Source organism: Lepus europaeus, chromosome 8 (genome assembly GCF_033115175.1).
Source record: "Lepus europaeus isolate LE1 chromosome 8, mLepTim1.pri, whole genome shotgun sequence".
NCBI classification, from domain to species: domain Eukaryota; kingdom Metazoa; phylum Chordata; class Mammalia; order Lagomorpha; family Leporidae; genus Lepus; species Lepus europaeus.
In genome coordinates, this window is record NC_084834.1 from 71,435,828 (window position 1) to 71,455,311 (window position 19,484).

Here is a 19,484-nt window from a genome sequence, read left to right on the forward strand (position 1 = left end):
AGAATGGATGTGAGACAGCACCGAAAGTATGATAGCATCAAATATATTGCAGGAGGAATCCAGCAAGAATATCCACAGCCTGAGTTGCCAGGAGGTCGTTCTGTGACAGAATCAGAAGAGCAAATCAAGCATAGTCAACGTGGCACAGGTCGGTAGGCCTTGAGAACTCCCCCAGTTACTCAGTGCACACTTGCTGGGTAACCTTCACGGTCAGGTGCTGCCATGGCTATGGACCGCGTGCCAACAGGGCCTCATGGCAGTCACTGCTGCTCTGTCATCCACGCTTCTTATAAAACTGATGTCAGTGGTTTCGCAGCATAGCAATGTCTGCATTTTATCACTTCCCTACTCTGCATAGGAAATATGTCTTTATAGCATGCCTAACTATTTCCTGTTAGAGTGTGCCACTCATATATAGAGACTTTGGCACAGAATTCTGGGCACGTGGTAGGCATCTCAGCACATATTTACTGAAAAAATAGAGAATTTAGAAAAACATTTAATCCAAAGCATTAAAAAAATGTTGCTGAAGTCATGATCACTGTCTACTTTAGTCTTGAATCCTTAATTGTAAATGCTGCATATTAGGATCATCTAACTTTTAAATGAAAGACAACAGATTTGAATCTCAGATCTCCATGCTATAAAATATTTATGTTAATACTGTAATAACTAACATTATTAAGACCAACTGCCTTCTTTTACAGAGGAGGCTCTGTCCCCCAAAATTAAATATCCTGTTCAAGGTGACACAAGTATTTTTCAGACATCAAAATTCTCGTTCTTTATGCTATGAAGTCTTTCACGTTTCTCAGCGTTAGGCACTACAAAGGATGCAGTGTTCAGTGGAACAGTTATATATCAAGGTTCCTCACACTAATAGACTCCAAGCTTTTAACTCATTCACTTGTAAGGAGAATCCTAAATGAGAGTTTCTCAAGGAATGCATTTCAAGAAGACAACTCCCTATAAGGTAAAGAATCCACCAAATAAATAAAAATTCATCTAACTCTCTGAATGGTCCCTGAAGTACTTGCTATGAGAATCAAAATAATTCCTTTTTAGGGCAACATGCTCCAGCCCACAAATCTCACTTTAACTATGTGGTCCCTACCTGCAGCATTCAGTGTGTATTGGAAAACTGTACGTAGTCTAGCCTTGTCCTTGCAGGTTGCTATAAGGAGTTGAGCCACAAAAGCCACTTGTGCACCAATGAAAACTTTAACAGCAACATCCACAGCTGCATTAGGAATAATTAAACATTTCATTTTTATTTATCTATGTATGTTTATTCACTGAAAATACATGCACTGAACACTAGTATGAGCAAAGCATGTGTTAGTAGATGTGGAGTCCTGTTCCTGAATCAGTCTTCCCAAGTAACTAGTTGAGCACTAACTCTGAGCTTCACTCTGGCTAATGCCTCTGGATGCAGAAGTGTTTGTGGTCCTCAATTGAGCGAGCTTGTCTGTGGGGCTAAAAATGCCCCCCAAATCCCAAGTGTACAGGGAACAGACCAGTAAGCCATAGATGCCACCTGCAATGACAGGGCCCTATGTCATGGGACAGAAAAGTGGCTTCTTAGACCTCAGCTAGACTTTACCGGCTCATGTAGCTCAGTCAATTCTGGCTTGGAGTGAGGGTTGATCCAGCAGCTCAGGAACATTTTCAAGGCCCTGATTTCTCTTCCTTTTCCTCAGGGTCAAGTCTGTCCTCAGGCTCCAGACTTCCCGTGGCAGCCTCAGATGCTCCTCTGATGGTGGCAGGAGGCAGTTCCCCTCCCCTGACACCGTCCAGGGCAGAGAAATCTGTGTGAATGTCCCTGTAATTTGGAAGTCTACTTGGTTCCTGCTAACTTGAGGGTGGGCCACACTGTGAACACTCACTAGTTAGTGGTGGGCCCTGCCTGTGCCTGAACCACTTACTACCAACTGATCCACTTAAGCCAAGTAAGGCCAAGCCCAAGACCATGTGGGGACAACTGCAGAGTGGGGAAGGAGAGTTCCACCCAATTAAACCTCCGGTTTCTGTTGGGCAGAGAAAGGGAAACGGAAAGCAGGGAAGCAGCCCTCCTCCACCCAGACCCCAGAGAGTCTCAGGGTGGGACAGAAGTGAAGAGCCCTGGGCCAGGACTGCTTGTGGCGTAGCAGATGGCATTTGACATTGGCAGATGATCAACAGGGCCATGGTGCAGGGATGTGAGAGGGACGCCTCTGCTGTCACCAGGGGGAGTGATGCTGCAGCAAGGCCCCTGTGCTCCCCGAGACGTGTTTCACCCTAACAGAGTGACAGGGGCTGGGGAGGAGGAAGCAAGCTGGGGTCAGAGCCTTCTGAGGACAACCAGCGGTGGGGGACTGCCAGGGCCAGACCCCAACCAACCTATGTCCCATGGCACTAGCATCGGCAGCAACTTCAACACACAAGGATGTCCACATGACGCTGGCACCCAGATGGTAGGAAAAGATGGGGAGGGAAGTATTCTGATATCTGGGAAGAGCTTTGGAATGGAAGCTGAAAGTTATTTGGGTACCTTCACAGGGAGCTGTGTGACTTTGGGCAGCTCAACTTCTCTGGTCCCAATTTTTCTGCTCTATAAAATAATAATCCTTTTTTGTTAATGTGATCTTACACCAGCTTGTTCCCAAGTAAACAAATGAATGTCTTACTCAGAGGTTAATTGCTTAATGGATTTAAGAGAGGTGGCATGGTACTTATGGAACAGAAATAACATTGGAAAGTGAAAAGTGTAGACTGATACTCATGCAATGGGAAAAACCTGGAGGTGAACCAGAACCTACTAATTCCAGGAGCAGGTGACCTTGCTGCTGTGCCATATCCTAAGGACGTAGGCTGGATGGACAGGGTCCAGGGCTGGCAGGAGTAAACCCATCGTTATCTCCTTATTATCATCTAAAGGCTTCCTGCTTCATGAATAGCCACTGTTTCTACTCTAAGTAAAAGTACCAGCCCCTCTGTGGGCCAAAACCTTCTCTTAGGAAGACTTTCAAACAATCACCCTGGGAAATCCAGCCAGATTCTGACCTACTTCCTTTGCAGGAAGCACTTGCCTCACCCATGAATGTAACTACAGGTCCTGAACAAAATCCTCGGGTGTGGCCAGCGCTGCAAAGCCCACAGGTTGGATTTCAGCTCCATTTCTACTCTCACCGTGTGACTTTGAATCAGTTCCTCTAACTTAGCATCTGTTCATTTTTTCATCTATAGAAGGTGTAGGTACTACCACCTGGCCAGATAATTACAGAAAAAGTTTGATGAAAAGTACTTTATGCCATTCACATAGCATTAGTGAGCAGTGGCTTTGTTGGCAGAAGCCACCTTCCTTGTTGTATTTTGAAATTTGGGCTCAGAAAATTTTACTATTGCTTAAATAGGAAATATACTTCAGTGGAAAAGTATTTAATATTGTCACTGTTGATTTTAAAAGTGGCAGCTAATTAACATACTCAGATATTGTTTGCGATATGGCTGATGGGTTGCTGGTTAGCAGAACATAAATGCTGGTGAAAAAACACAACTTAAGGAATCAATCACAGTTGTCAAAGAGAGGAAAGAATCCCCAAGATTCAATTTGAAAGCCCTGCCCACCTAGCCCCACATCGCAGCTCTGCCCTGCCCTGGCTGTTGATGTTGCTTTGACTGGCGCTGTCAGCACAGGTGTGATGGACGGGAGCAGCCAGGGCTGATGCAGGGAACAGCTCCGGAGCTGTCATTCACTGGCACTTTCTTTTTTCTTTTTTTTTTTTTGACAGGCAGAGTGGACAGTGAGACAGAGAGACAGAGAGAAAGGTCTTCCTTTTTGCCGTTGATTCACCCTCCAATGGCCGCCGTGGCTGGCGCGCTGCGGCCGGCGCACCGCGCTGATCCGATGGCAGGAGCCAGGTGCTTCTCCTGGTCTCCCATGGGGTGCAGGGCCCAAGGACTTGGGCCATCCTCCACTGCACTCCCGGGCCACAGCAGAGAGCTGGCCTGGAAGAGGGGCAACCGGGACAGAATCCGGCGCCCCGACTGGGACTAGAACCCGGTGTGCGGGCGCTGCAAAGTGGAGGATTAGCCTAGTGAGCCGCGGCGCCGGCCATTCACTGGCACTTTCTAATGAGCGACTCTAGCCGAGCTGTTTACACTCTCTAGTCCTCAGCTTCCTCGTGTATAGAATGAGGATAATAACATGACTTCAAATCATTGCTTCCAAGTTGAAATAAAACAATGTGGAGCAGCAACTTTGCCCACAGTGACCACTCAATAAAATTGTTTTTGCATTTTGTGGTTTTCTAATTCTTCCTTAGGTCTTGGAGAGTGTTCGGTGCATTTACTTTGCCCTGTATTGCCTTTTCTAAGTAATATATTTCTAAACTGTTTTACCTTTCCTAGGTAACTCATTTCTAGGTAAGTCAGTTCGAAAACTGTCTTGCCTTCTTGGTTAATTAGTAATTTTAGTGACTTTGGTTGCCAAAGGGTTTTACTCTTTAGGAATCTGAGCCCAGTCATCCCAGACGGGGTTTGGATTCCCCACGCGTTTTGATTCGTGGGTATTCTAAGATTCTCTGATTTCAAAGGTGAACAGTCATGGTCTTGTAACCGCTAGCCTGTGAGTTTATTTGCCCTAAGTTCTGCATCCTGAGGAAGGTCATTACCACAGAATGGACCACACAGTTGTCTTTCCACTCACACTGCTTTCTCCATCCTGGAGAATCCCCAACTCCTTTACTGGCTGGTCTACGTCTGGGTGAGAGATGGCTGCAGACGTCTATCTGCATAGCTTCCCAAGCACTGTGCTATCAAAATGAGGGATTAAAACGCAAACACTGCTCTCTTATCACTACACTAGCTGTAGAAGTGAATTCTTATTGTACATTGATCCTGTTGATCTAAAAACTGACCCGTGTCATAATGTATGTGTGCTATGGCTCATGAAGTATGTGCCAATCATTTGAAGATCCAGAAGTTTAGAGTCAAACTGGAGTAAGTGTGTGGGAATATATATATATATATATGTATATATATATATATATATATATCAGCAAAGGCACAAGTTACAAATATATTTGTTAGGTTATCTAAATAAACCACCAGCAGTAACAATAACAATGATAAAAAATAAGGGCTTCAGGGCTGGTGTTGTGGCATAGCAGGTAAAGCCACCACCTGCAGTACCGGCATCACACATGGGCACAGGTTCGAGTCCCAGCTGCTCCACTTCTATCCGGCTCTCTGCTATGACCTGGGAAAGCAGTTGAGTATGGCCCAGGTTCTTGGGTCCTTATACCTGGAGGAAGCTCCTGGCTCTTGGCTCCTGGATTCAGATTGGCCCAGCTCTGGCTGTTAAGGCCATTTAGGGAGTGAACCAGCAGATCGTTCTCTCACTCTCTCACACTCAAATTCAAACTCACTCTAACTCTCACTCACTCTAACTCTCACTCACTCTAACTCTCACTCACTCTAACTCTCACTCACTCTAACTCTCACTCACTCTAACTCTCACTCACTCTAACTCTCACTCACTCTAACTCTCACTCACTCTAACTCTCACTCACTCTAACTCTCACTCACTCTAACTCTCACTCACTCTAACTCTCACTCACTCTAACTCTCACTCACTCTAACTCTCACTCACTCTAACTCTCACTCACTCTAACTCTCACTCACTCTAACTCTCACTCACTCTAACTCTCACTCACTCTAACTCTCACTCACTCTAACTCTCACTCACTCTAACTCTGCCTTTCAAATAAATAAATCTTGAAAAAAGTAGCTCTGGGGTGGGCATTATGGCATCGCAGGTTAAGCTGACACTTGAATGTCCACACCCCATGCTGGAGTACCTGGATCAAGTCCTACCTCACTTTCCACACAGCCTTCTGCTAACGAGCATCCCTGGAGGCAGCAGGTAACAGCTCAAGTGCTGGAGTTCCTACCACCCACGTGGGAGATTCAGGTGGAGTATCTGGCTACTCCTGGCTTTGGATCAGCCCAGCTCCAGCCATTGCAGCCATTTGGGGAGTGAACCAGCAGATGGAAGGCCCCCTTCTCTCTGTCTCTCTCTCTCTCTCTCTGCCTTTCAAATCAATAAAAATTATTCAGTAAAAATTTTCAAACAAAAGGAATGGTTTCCTACTTCCTGAATGCCTCTGTGGCCAGGTGCTGTGCTAAGTCTTACACAACATTCTATTCTTCAAACCTTATTTGAAGGTAAAGAAGCTGAGGGTCAGAGAGGTTGGCTGATGTATCAAAAACCACACAGCTGGGCATGGGCAGAGATGCACCATGACAATGATGAGGAGCCTCCTGAGCTCTTATCGGAAGTTCACAGGCAATAGGATGTAAATGAGGCATCAGCCTGCAGAGGTAAGCAAGAGCACAGTTGGTGCTAGAGGGCTAGGAGCACCTGTAGCCTCTTCTCCCCACTCCACCCTCATGCCCCAAGGCAAGCACATCCCTGGGAGAGGAGGGGGTGGGTCACAAGCAGTCAAAACTCTGTTCTGTGGGCCTACATCCACTGCTCTTGGTGACATCGTCATGGCAACAGGAACAATGATTCCATCATTCCTCTGGGAACTTGGAGGGGCCTCACAGAGAGACAGGCACTGCATTTCCTTTGGCCCTGGGGCTCTGTTCAATAAGTCAAGTGGGGAATAATAAATCTTTGCGGAGCCAAAGCCACAGCCAAGCTAAGGGGAGGTTGGGGGGAGCAGAGCATCTTAGACTCTACAGGGGTGGTCAGTCCTCTACCCTGTGCCATTATTGGCCAAACCACTCTCCTAGTCTGAGAAGCCACCATCTCTTATCTTTAATGGAATCTTTGATTCCAGTACAGAGATATGATCACCTCCCTGAAGCCTGAGCCTTAACTTAAAGTACGGCAATTAGCGACTTTTGTTTGTTTGTTTGTTTCTATCTCAAGCCACCACCGTGAAGCTGTGTGGGCTCCGACTCCCTCAGGGGTGGTGACCAACTAACCCTTGCTGTCAGCATGACTCACCCAGGATATCCACCTTTGGGTTTCTCCTGCTGTGCCCTGGGCACTCACCAGGCATGGTTTTCGCAGCTTTCCCGGGCTTGGCTTCCTGCCCATAGCGGCTGCTGAAGCATTGGCCTGGCTCCTGTGGTTTGGCTGCAGGCCGGAAGAACTGCAGTTGGCAAAGTGACCCACATCCCAAGGGCCCATGTCACAGGACATCCGGCTTTTTGTCTGCCTTCCTGACCTGGCCCCATGGAGCTGCTCACAAGCTGTGCTGCCCACTACCTCCTGCTGCCTTCCTTTGGGTTTCTCTCCCTGTGCGGGAGAGGAGAGAGCAGAGCCAGATCTATAGCACTTTGTGGGTATTTGAGGATATGAATTCATAGCACTCCTCTCTCCTCTGGATAAGGGAAAAACTGAGGACCCAAACACCAGCTGTGTCTCCTGTTACCACAGTGACTTTTCCATCGTTTTACCAAAGAGATGCTCTTAGCCAGAGAGCTAGACTGTAACAGAACTTCCCCACTCTCCCTCAAGGGCAGTGCTTTCCCTGGGAGCATACAAGATAGAGGAAAACACATGGAAACTGCAGCAAGGCAGAGACAGACAAGAGGGAGGCTGCCCTACCTGCCCTACCTGCGTGCGGCCTGACCCGCCCTGCCCTTTCTGGAGTGGAGGGGAAAGGAGGGGAGAGAGATTGCAGCAACCACCTTGATCCCTCACAGAAGGCAGAAGTCACCAAGCTCATGGGCTGGCAGGATCCAGGGAAAGGGGAAATGGCAGTCACCAGCCCACTCTTCCTACACATGCGCGAGAGCTGTGTGAACAGGCCACAGGAAAGGAAGAGTCTGGAGAAGGAGAACGACGAGGAAGGGAAACATGGGAAAGCAAAGGGCAGGAATAGAAGGAGACATTGGGCAATCTGAAACACATGGGAGGATAAGTCAGAGATCCAAGTGTCTACGATCTTGTGGATGGGTTTTTTTAAGTTACTGAACATCCCGCGCTGTGACCAGAACATAAGGTTACAGAAGAAGGAGCAACAGAGTGGTTGACCTTCAAGTAACAATTGTTTACTCAAAAATGGACCTTTTATGAGTTTTGCTGAGATTGGAATTTTTTTAAATGACCAATCCTGTTTATTGAAGCAGTTAAGAGCTCTGCGGAATATACACTAAGACCACATCTCCATTATTCAATTAGTTCAGGATTTTAAATTGACCAAAAATAACTAGATTAACCCAGTTTTCAAAATGGTGCTTTTTATCTCCTTTGAAAATGCGGGAAGTTCAGAAATGGCACTGCCAGGTCAAAGGGAAATCGTACACTAGGGACAAAATAGCCAGTGACCTCATGTCAGGAGCTGCCAGCCACTCCCTCCAATGGGAGGATTTCCTTCATGCCCAAGGAAATCACAGGTTTTCTATAGCAGGTGATAGGAGGGTGGGACGGGAGCCTGTGCTTAACAGTGTATCCTAGTGGGCCTCCCCTGGGGCATTCTACCAAGGCCACACAAATGGAGCAAACAAATACTTGTTTAGGACAGCTGGTTAATCTTGGATTAATCAAGTTGGAACCAACTTGACAAGATAGATAAGAATAGCAGTGTATACTTGAGAGAACTCCCCATTAAATCTATTTTTAAAAATACCTAGAGACTTAGCACTTTGATAAAAATAACTTGGTATTCTTTACATACAAATGTGACCCATTTAGGGAGAAATTTATGACAGCTCAGTTCTTCAGTGATCTCATGAAAATATGAATAGGGACACATTTGCTTTTGAATAAGGGGAAAAGCTAGCACATCAAAGTAGAAATGATACTTTGCAAAGTTTTCCTCCCAGGATTATCACAGGTCTTTGAAAATATGTTGAATAGAGAGGGAGTTTCTCTTGATCCCAGAGGAGATAGAAGAAATCAAGGCTCTTGACACTCATTCAGATAATTCAAGCACAGATCACATTTAAGTATGTTTTAAGGCAGCACTTCTGCTGTATTACAGAGCAGGTCTATTTAAATGAGCCATTGGATGATGACAAGTACATGTATATTTGAGTTTTTTATAAGATCTTAGCACCCATCTTGCTGGGTTCATTCCTTTGCTGGCACTGAGAAGCAAATGGTCGTGTTAGGGAACCCACGTAACAAGGAACTCTGGAAGGTTTCAGGGAGTTGAGGATGGCCTCTAGCAGTAAGAAATGCAGCAATTTCAAGGAACTGAATTCTGTCCACAACTACGTGAACTTGGAAGTGAGTCCTTCCACAACTGGGGCTTGCCCGAGACCACAGCACTGGCTGACACTTGGGTTGCAGCCTTGTAGGGCTGGAAGCAGAAACTCTTGTTATACCACGCCCAGATTCCCAATTCACAGAAACTGGCAGATAGTTGCTGTGTACTGCTTTAGTTGCTGGTTATGGAAATAGTGTTAGGTAGCAATTGAAAATTAATATTCTCCATCTCCTATAGTAGAATGATTATCAGTTATTAGTATAAATTATATTTTCATAGAATTCCATAAAAGAATCAAATAAGCTGATGATGTAAATACTTAAACCGTGAGTTAGAATAATGCCCCCAATTGTCCATTTCAGACCAGGACCTATTCATCATAGACTGCGGGAAGGCTGGGCATTTGGAAGTTCTTCAAACCCTAGCAGCATGCATACCTCAGAGATACTGACCTACCTACTTAAACCAAAAACAACGATACAGTCTCTACAATATATTCTCATCAAGCTTTTTTTTCATTTCCCACATAGTTCTTATTAGACCAAAAAGACACCTTTAAAAATTAACCATAATGCAAATATAGACACAGTAGGTACATCTTTCTCATTCCTTAAAGCAAAGACCAGATTTCTTTCAAACAGAGGCTCAAAGGTCATTTTTCTTCCTTGTCAGCCACTAGTGTGGCATGGCACGAATGAAAGAACTGTGCTGTGCAAACTTCCTTCCTCCCGTTTCAGTCTTTGTCTTCCAAGCTTGTTGTCACCAGGTTAATCGCGCTGTCTGAGCAAGGGGTCCTTTGGAGAATCCAATTTAACTAAATACAGCTCTGAGTAACTCACAACAAGGAAAGAGAAGCAGGGAGGCCTGAAAGACTCTAATCTCTCACTCCCCCCTGGGAGAGCAGAGAGCTAAGCTTTGATCCCACGCTAAGGGTAGATATATTAACCTTCATGACCTTTGGTTTGTAAAGAGGCATCTAGTCCACTTGGGGGAAACACAATTGTAGGTAAAATGAAGGAGATGCAAGGGAACTGATCTCAGCATGAACCAAAGGAAGTGCAGGGGTTGGGACAGCTCTTTGAACAGCCGGTAACCACTTAGTGCTGCTCGCAGATCAAGGTACCAGCTCTAGTTCTTGGACAACTACCGGATCTTGGTGCTTGCTAGCTGCAACAGAGCAGGAGGACTGCCCACACGAGGGCTAGAGAAGAGGCTCAAAGGGGAACTTCAGGCAAGAATCCTGTCTTATGGGCGAGCGTGTGCTCTGCAGAGCCAGAACTTCAGGGTCTACACACCAGACAATCCAAGGAGAGCCCGCTAATGGAGCCGCACAGCGGGAGGACGCGCTCCCTTGCAAACCACTCAGACCCCTGTTGCACGAGGAACTCCATCAAGGCTAATCTCGGACACCTTCCCAAGAGAAGTCAGGCAGACTTTCATTGCGTTTTTAGATTTTTCCTTGTTTTGTTTTCACGTATTGACCCAAAGGCCCATGGGCCTAGTGACTTTTTGTGAAGAAGTCTCTCAACATTTAATCCTAATCACAATTTTCACTAACATCCAGCAGTTTAAGTATCTATTGAAATAAAATGCTGTTTAAAATAAAATCCAACATAATGGTCATTTTTTCACTCACATGTTGTTCATAGTCATAGTCTATATTCCCACTAAAGTAGGGTCATTTTGCTTTTTACTTGTTAAACTTTTTGTTTTATTAAGTATTAAGCCTTTTTTTACTGTAAGGTAATTTTAAAATGTTATCTCCGGACCGGCGCTGTGGCTCAGTGGGGTAACGCTCTGACCTGAAGTGCCCACATCCTATGTGGGCGCTAGTTCTAGTCCTGGCTGCTCCTTTTCTGATCCAGCTCTCTGCTGCAGCCTGGGAAAGCAGAAGATGGCCCAAGTCCTTGGACCCCTGCACCCACATGGGAGACCCAGAAGAAGCTCCTGGTCCCTGGCTTTGGATCTGCGCAGCTCCAGCCTTTGCAGGCATCTGGGGAGTGAACCACCGGATGGAAGACCTCTCTCTGTCTCTACCTTTCTCTGTAACTCTGTATTTCAAAAAAATAAAATAAATCTTTAAAAAAAATGTTATCTCAAAAACAAAAAACAGGGAGAAGGAAAGACTGGGAAGGAGGAAGGGAGTGAAAGGAGGGAGACAGGATAGGAACCTCATTATGTTCTTAGAATTGTATCTACAAATCACATTGATTCTTAAAAAACTAATTAAAAATTAAAATTAAAAAAAAATTTTTTTTGACAGGTAGAGTGGATAGTGAGAGAGACAGACAGAGAGAAAGGTCTTCCTTTTTGCCGTTGATTCACCCTCTAATGGCCGCTGCGGCCGGTGCATCTCACTGATCTGAAGCCAGGAGCCAGGTGCTTCTCCTGGTCTCCCATGCGGGTGCAAGGCCCAAGCACTTGGGCCATCCTCCACTGCCTTCCCGGGCCATAGCAGAGAGCTGGCCTGGAAGAGGGGCAACCGGGATAGAATCTGGCTCCCCAACTGGGACTAGAACCCCATGTGCCGGCGCCGCAAGGCAGAGGATTAGCCTGTTAAGCCACGGCGCCAGCCAAAATTTTTAAATTTTTAAGAAAGCAAATCCACAGTAGAAAATGATACTCTGCTTTACTGGTACAGAGGCCTCTAAGTTGTCGAGAGAGACAGCTGCAAGTCACTCTTCCAATCCCGGTGATAAACTAGTGCTGGGCTGGCCACAGATTTCCCTAATTTTCCATCTTCAGTTTGGCTCAGGGATTTTGCCTTCTGTAGTAAACTTCCTAAATGAAGCTGAGTTATCCGCAAACACATCTGAACTTTGGCTTTAGCCTCCGCCTTATAATTCTTTAATTATCAAAAAGCAGAAGAATGACACAGTGATCTCAATTACAGATCACGCAAACCTAAAAACGCCCACAAAATGCCCTTTGCTCACTTAGCAGCTCAGAGGGAGCAGCAAGTGCTGATGCCCTTTTCTGATGGGGTTGTTAAAGGACATGTTTTGGGATCCAAAACGACGATTCCTATTGGTCTGTTTCTTCACTGTTTCTACTTCTAAAGCATGCTGGACTGCTCCGGTCTGGCTGTTCTGAGAATCTAACTCCTGAACTACATCCCGGGCCTCCAGGGAATGTTTCCATGGTTCACCGGAGCAAGGGAAGCAAGGCAAAGGGGCCAGCAGTTACAAACGGATCGTGAGTCATCTCCTAGCATAACTAGGCTCCTGGAATCCACGCAGGGCTTGCCTACAGAGACAGTCCAAAGTCCCCGAGAAATAGCTTAGTGTTTAGGCTCTGTTCACTCAAAGAATACTATGCAGCCATTAAAATGAAGCAGTAGAAGCAGGTTCAGCTTCTGGTACAGCTATTCATTAACTTATTAATTATAAACCTTTCCATGTACGTCCGGACAGCACAGGTATAAATAAAACAAAGTCAAAGAGCATAGACAAAGCACTGTTAACAGTGACGATTTCTAGATTAAGTAGGAGTTTTCTTCCTTCCCTTCTTCCCTCCTTCCTTAAAATGGTCTCAATATTCTACAATAACCATCTATGACTTTTGTGTATCTGCAAGGCTGTTCACTGGGTTCCCTGAGCACAACAAATGATGTTCAGATCTTGAAGGCACTTTAGGCTCCTGCCTCTGCCCCACAGCCCTGCAGTGCTCTTAGGACTTGCTACTCTGGCTACACTGGAAAGAATTAAAAAAAAAAAAAGAAAGAAAGAAAAAAAGAAAGAAAGAAATAGACTAATAGTTGAATCCAAATACTGGTTCCAACTATCCAAAGGGTCTTCGCAAATTTGGTTAACACATGATCCTCAGGTTCTTCTAACAGCCCTTTAAACCACGTGGAACCTCAGTCAGCTTTTTGTTATTGCAAATGAAGTAGCTAAGACAAACTACTCATGGGAAGGAAGGAAGCTTGACTCACGGTTTTGCAGGTTCACATGCAAGAATGCATAGGTCCCTTTGGTTTGGCTGTTTCATGAGACCAGAGACAGCAATGATGGAGCATGGGGTGGGGGGAGAACGATCACCTCGGTGCGCCAAGAAGCAGAGCGAGCAAGGGAGCCCAGCCGGGCTTTTCTAAGGAGCCCTCTCTATAGAGCTGCCTTTGAAGGCATGCCCTCAATGACCTAAGGAGCTTCACTTGGTCCTACCTCTAATCACCATAATTGGATACCTGGATTATTTCTGCCTATTTAGTACTATTAACTTACGACCTTGGCATTTAATAGCCACATGAGCTCAGGAGCCCACTTGTTGCAAATACAGCAACCTCACCGCTGCAGGTAGTTGAGTGCTGCCGGCAGTGCTAGGACTGGTTGGTGCTAACCAGCGGCAGGAGGCAGGAAGCCTCTGCACCTGTGATCCGGATCGGTCATCCCTAAAGCAGCGCCTCTCAAGCTTTAAGTCACAGGAGAATCCCTGAAAGCTCCAACAAGGGCTGCTGGGCCCCAGCTCCACCGTTTGATTCAGTAGGTTTTGTTGGGCTGTTCCAATAAGTTTCCTGCTGATGCTCAAACTCCTGCCTACAGGCCATACTTAGAGGACCCCTGCTGTGAGCCGTGGTAAGCATGGGCGGGTCTATTTCACAGGTGCTCATAGGTTCTAGAAAAAGTTGTAGCCTCGCAAGTGGTTCTGTGCAAACCTTGATGGGCCCACAGACCACTAGGGAATCTGTTTGTAAGTGGATTTTGCTTTCATAGGTCTGAGGCAGGCCCATGACTCACAGGTGGCGCTAATGCTGTGAGCCCGGTGTCCACCGCGTTTGCCAAGGCTGAAACAGACTGCTAGTGGTTACCCACTTGCTTTCTACGAAAAAGGAAAAAGAAAAGGCTGTTCCCTCCTTAAAGTTATTTCAAGGTTCTTGCTCTCAGCCACTTGTATGCTCTTCACAAGACTTGGACAACGCGTTCAGCGCTGCAAAATTCTTTTCTCAACGATCTTATTTAATAACAGATCCGAAGCAGCTTACAAAAACATAGAATACAAAAAGATAATGGAAGAATTCTACTCTGCCTCTATGGCTCTTGCTTGCCGGAGACAAAACCATTTCATGAGAGGAGACAAGAGCAGTGCTTTGACCCTGCACTTAAAATAACCCAGTGCCTCATGAAGTGAGTCACCATGGAAGAGTCCACGCTCTTGAGTTCAAATTTAAGAAATGCTATCCTGGAATATTCTGATTTTGAATGGGGAAGGGGAGGGAGAAACACTACAACAGAGCTTCAAGAAGTTTATGGAAAATGAATTAAAAGATAAACTAATTTTGGTGCAGAAAACTGAGAATTCCATGCATATAAGGGGTCTTCAGAAAGCTCACAAAATGCAAATTATAAAGAAATGGTGCGTTGATTTCACATTTTGTGACAAAACACACTTGATTCCATTTTCCCACAATCTTTTTGAAGTCCCCTCATGTTTTAGTGCAGAACCATTTAGAACTTGTCAATGATTTGAATACATAAAAATCAGGAACACCACAGTGATGGATCTCAGAACTGAGGAAATTGATGTGGGTGGTCCCCTTCAGAGGAGAGGGGATTAGGAAGGGAGAGCAGGTCTAGGGAACAGGAGCAGGGGAAGATGAACAATGAGCTGCAGGTACTACAATCCTCCCGGGATTTCCAACCATGGTTACAACAGTGATGTTAAAGTTTAGAGGGAAGGGATAAGACCCTGGAGGAGGAGAGAAATTGGAGGGCTGGTCTCATATCAGTCACTGTTTCTAGATGGGGAGTAGGAATCAGAATTAGTAAGGAAAAGATCCCAAGCCCAGGCCCATCAGGATCACCTGGAGAGCTTTTGTAGCAAAGATGGCCTTGCCCCACTTGAGTTTCTGATTGTAAATTGAACTTGGAGGCCAATACTTCACATTGCTAATGCATTCCCAGTTCTGTCGGTTTGGTGACTACTTTTTGGAAATTATGGATTTAGAATCACTAGTTTAGCTCAGGGTTTCCTGACCTTGACATGCTTGCCATTCCAGGCCAGATAACCCAATGCAGAGCTCTCCTGTTTCTTACAGGATGTTCAGCAACATACCTGGCTTCTACCTTCTAGATGCCAGTGGCTCCCCCACGTTGTGTCTACAGAACCTGTTTCCAGACATTATCCAGTTTCCCCCGACACCATTTGGGAGCCACTCCTTTGCAGGAGGCAACACACATGACAGCGACCGTCTGAAGCAGCCCCGGAACACAGTGGGGCCTCAGCTGGACCTTCAACTTAGCATGAAACAGAACTTATGAGTGAGGATTCAAAGTTTAGCTTTTGGAGAACAAATCCCAGAAAGATCAAGTTGGAACAAAGCTTTACTGTAATTCCAGTTGCGATTTCTGCATCCTGGAGCCCCGAACAGTGTTTCTATTGCGTTTTCTCCAATTCATGGAAGCCCCTTTCCCTTCTCACATGTAGTCTCCCTGGATCACTGCTTCGCTTAATTGTTGTCCTCGTTATGACTTCCTGATTCTGAACACCATGTCATTGGTTAGACAAAGCAATGCACCAGGTAGGCAAGTTTATTCCGTGCTCAAAGTATTTGTTTTTGTTTTGTTTTTTTTTTTAAAGAAAATAATACTCTGGAACTTGGTGAAATGTTTACAAATGTAGATCTTGAAAGCTATGTAAGCGTCAGGCCTTCCGACAGTATTAACAGCCCCAGGACTCCGCAGTGTCTTACCATGAAGGTATTGCCACTCAACAAATTGTGGTCCCGCGACCAGCAGCATGGGCATCCCTGAGAGCTGTTATACACGTGCAGCTGAATTTAAACAGGAATCCAGGTGATTCCCATGCACACCAAAGACTGAAAAACACTGGGTGAAGGTCCTGATATCTATGTTTCAGAACCTTCAAGGCACCACGTGCTTTTCAAGAATAATTTTGCATTTATTTAAAATGTTAATTCTCTCTCTCTCTAGACTGAAAACCTTGAAAGAGTCATACATTCAAGTGGGGTGGGGGGTGGGGGTGCCAGAGCCACACACAGCCTCACTGCTAGAAATGTCAAGTGTTCTGGGGAACTTGGCCTTAGTCTCATGCCTGTCTGCTTTCCCTAACTCCCAGCCTCAAATGGATTTCCAAAAAAGTGTAACTTTTTCTGGAAATGTAAATACATCTCTTGTTTTATTCCTATAATATTTATTTTTATGAGCAACAGGGAGGGAGTGGTGGGCAGAGTTCTTCCATCTGCTGGTTTACTCTGCAAATGCCAACAGCTGCGGCTGGGCCAGATGGAAGCTAGAAGCCAGGAGCTCAATCCCGGTTTCCCACACAGGTGACAGAGACCCAAGTACTTGAGCCATCACTGCTGCCTCCCAGGGTGTGCATTAGTAGGAAGCTGGATTGGAAGTGGAGATGGGCTTGAACTCAGACACTCAGATATGGAATGTGAGCATCCCAAGTAGCAGCTTAACTCACAGCACGATGACACCAGCTCCAAAGTTTTAACTCCTTATGTGTCATGTTCAAAAAACTTGAACTTTCTCTGATCTTGAAGAGATGGTCAGGAAGGATACACAAGGAACACACTTTACTTTTTGCTTGAATTATATTGGTTTCCAAGATTTGAGTCCCTCAGCTGCTAAGAATTTTCTGAGTATTGGAAAGAGAGAAGCCATTTAGTATATTTTGTATAATTCTGGCCAAGGACTTTTATTTTTGAATGCTTTCATTAATGTTTTTTCTGCTGTTTTCTCCATCAGCAACGATTACTCTGAGTAAAATGTAGTAAATTAACAAAATCACCAGTAAAAGTTTTTCACTTACAGTTCATATACATTTTTGCATTTTTATTTATATAAAAGAAACAGATAATCACGTATTTCATATACACAGCTTTAAGAGCATAATGATACTGCCCAACCTATCTTGACCTTAATTTTTCCTTTAATTTTTAAAAATATGTATTTATTTGAAGGGCAGAGCTACAGGGTGAGGAGGGAAGGAGGGGAGAGTCTTCCAAACACTGGCTCACTCCCCAAATGACTGCAATGGCCAGGGTTGGACCAAGCTAAAACCAGGAGCCAGGAGCTTTATCCAGTTCTCCCACATAGGTGCTGGGGCCCAAAGACTTGGTCCATCTTCCATTGCTTTTCCAGATGTATTAGCAAGGAGCTGGATCTGAAGTAGAGCAGCCAGGTCTCGAACTGGCACCCATTTGGGATGCCAGTGTTGCAGGTGGTGGCTCAGCTCATTATACAACACTGGCATCATCTTGCTTTTATTTTTACAATGGCATGTTCAATTTACTTTGTAGTCACAAGCTTAACTCTCCACTAAATAAAAAATTCAACTAGTTCTAGAAATACCACTGTTCCTTAAGAGTATAGACAAGAGCTATAATTAATAATCAAATCTCAAAATGTCAACTTTGCTCATATCCATGACTTTTTTTTCGTACTTTGTGTATTAATTACCACAAACCAGGGAAAACCTATGATGTTTGTCTTTGGACTGGCTTATTTAAGCATAATGGTCTTCAATTGCATCTATTTTGTTGCAAAAGACAGGATTTCTTTCTTTTTTTAGAGCTGAGCAGTATTCCATTGTATGTATGTAATACAATTTCTTTACCCAATCATCAGTTAATGGACATCTGGGTTGATTTTGTATCTTAACTATTGTGAATTGAACTGCTATAAACATAGGGGTACAGATAACTCTTTCATATGCTGATTTCATTTCCTTTGGGTAAATTCCCAGGAGTCAGGAGGCTGGGTACATGGTAGATTTATTTTCAGATTTCTAAGGAATCTCACTACTGTTTTCCATAATGGTTGTATTAGTTTACATTCCCACCAACAATGAACTTCAATGCTCTACTACGTAACCCTCCCCTCCCCTCACCAATAGTGAATTAGGGTACCTTTTCCCCCACATTCTCACCAGCATTTTTTTTTTTTATTTTTGAATGATAACCTTTCTAACTGGGGTGAGGTAAAAACCTCATTGTGGTTTTTAATTGCATTTCCCTGATGGCTAGTGATTCTGAGCATCTTTTCATGTGTCCGTTGGCATTTGTGTTTCATCCTTTGAAAAATGCTTGTTCATGTCCTTAGCCTATTTCTCAACTGGAGTATTTGTCTTGTTGTTGATTTCTTGAGCTCCTTATGTATCCTGGATATTAATCCTTTATCAGATGTAGAGTTTGCAAATATTTTCTCCCATTCTATCTGTTCCCTCTTTCTTTGTTGTTTCCTTTGCTGTGCAGAAGCTTCGTAACCTGATGTAATCCCAGTTGTCTATTTTTGCCTTTATTGCCTTGCCTCTTATGGCTTATCCTACCTTTTCGTCAAAAAATCTGAAGCAAATGTTTACAATAAAGCATAACTAAAGCAATTTGCTAAGGCACAATAAAGGTCATAATGATCTGATTGCAGATGAAAAGTGTGTTGTATTTTACAACCCAGAAATCACCGTAACGTAAGCAATATCTTTGTCTCCAGCCTTCCAAGCAGTAAAGAGGATTCTACTATGGATGACTTTTGTGTACTGTCAAGGTACTATGTCAGCACACTTTTTTCCAGTCATAAAAAAAAAAAAAAACTCAAAACAATAAGAAACAGACCACTAGTATTAACAACAATATTTTTATTTACAAAGAATTGTTTGATTTGGCTGTTTGGAAAACCACTAACATTTTTCACTTTAGAAAACATTAAATAATAAACAGGCTGTTATACAGTACTTTGGATAACTTCTTCCATCAGTTTAGTGCAATGTATTATTGGCACCTAAGAATGAACTTCACAACTATTTTCCCCTTTCATCTTCAATTGTGCAGTTATCTGGCCAAAAAGGAAATAAATCATTAAAAATGGGTCTAAAGCCATGTTTTTCTGGCTTCCACTCAAAGGCTTGGTGATTTGTATTCCCTGTGCAGTCCTGCCTCTACCAAGTTAAATGATAAAAGACCTTCTATTGTACCTATTGTTCCAAATGTGTTACCCTTCTGTGAAACCTGGGAGATCTCAACTGATCAGGGAAACTGAATGGTGCCAACCAGGCGAAGGAACAGTCGAGAGGTGTTGGACACTGCACCTTTTTTTTAGAAACGAAGTTAACTTATCATACACACAGCGAAGAGAACGCACCAGACAAAAATCTCTCTGCACTGTGTTCCTTGCTAGGGTCTGTTAAAAACATCTGAAGCATCATCCATTGAGCAAGTGAAAGGTTTACACCTTAACCAAGAAAAAAAAAATGTTTCAAACATCACCGTGTTAGAACATTACTGAGATAATATCTGCCTATCCTACTCTTTTG